Here is a 1,156-nt window from a genome sequence, read left to right on the forward strand (position 1 = left end):
GTGCTTCTTCTTGTGGTTGAGCTATCTCTTCTTCAGCTATGTCCTGTATATCCTCTTCCTCTTCAACATCTTCGATTTCTACCACCTCTTCTACTGAGGCGTATTCTGGTGAGCTTGGTTCCTCCTGATTCCTCTCCTGTAGTGTAGTTCCAGACCTCAGGGTGATGGCATTAATGCCTCCCTTTGGATTGGGTAATGGTTGAGAGGGGATTCCAGTGGTGCTTGAAGGTTGGTTACTGAAATTTTGTGCTAAACCAAGCTGTGTCATAAAAGCTTGCAGAGTAGAGGTGAGACCATTTAGACTGGCATTGATACTGTTCACGATGGTACTTTCCATGGCCAGTTGTCTTTTCTCAAAAGCTTGTAATAAATCTTCATTAGAAGATACAGAAGAATGAATAAATTGAGAGGTTTGCTGCTGATTGTTCGGTGGTCCTTGGTTTTGCCTCAGGTGAGGTGCTCGGTAAGGTTGATTTTGCTGCCTGTTGTTGTTATTATTCCACCTCTGATTTCCCTGATTATCTCTGCCTCCCCTGTTATTGTTGTCCCTCCAATTCTGGTTTGAATTTTCCTGCCATCCATGGTTGTTATTTCCACTTTGATTGTACCTTTGGTTGGGGCGATCATAGAAGTTGTGAGTGGATGCCACCATGTTGTCTTCTTGTTGGAGCTGCGGGCATTCATCAGTGTAATGGCTGTAATCAGCACAAATTCTGCAAATTCTTTGTGGGACTAGTTGTTGGTTTTGCTGCGGTTGAGTTTGCTGAGCTTGTTGATTCAACTGCATTTGCTTCAGCAGGTTGGTCATCTCACAGATGCTTTGAGTTAGAGCAGTAGTCTCTCTGCCAGAAGATACTTCTGCAACGACTTTTGAACGGCCTTGCTTCTGTCTGTGGTTCCGAGTAGATTCAGCTAAATCACTAATCAATTGCCAAGCTTCATCAGTGGTCTTGTACTTCTTCATAGACCCATTGCTGGCACTTTCCAATGTGGTCTTATCTTGGGGCCTCACACCTTGTGTGATATAGCTGAGTAGCACGATCTTGTCAATCATGTGGTGGGGGCATGCTTCTAGAAGATTATTGAAGCGCTCCCAGTATTCAAAGAGAGTCTCATTGTCATCCTGAACAATTGTAGAGATATCCTTCCTCAGTTT

General features: G+C 43.9%; 1 non-coding gene across 1 annotated transcript; it reads left to right on the plus strand.

Moving 5' to 3' along the window:
- Positions 1-1,048: 1,048 nt before the first annotated feature.
- LOC148579952 (small nucleolar RNA R71) lies at positions 1,049-1,156 on the plus strand. Its single transcript, XR_015896632.1, has one exon. It is a non-coding gene; the product is annotated as a small nucleolar RNA R71 (small nucleolar RNA).

The sequence above is a fragment of the Arachis ipaensis genome, chromosome B10 (genome assembly GCF_059453495.1).
Source record: "Arachis ipaensis isolate K30076 ecotype BB chromosome B10, ASM5945349v1, whole genome shotgun sequence".
NCBI lineage: Eukaryota > Viridiplantae > Streptophyta > Magnoliopsida > Fabales > Fabaceae > Arachis > Arachis ipaensis.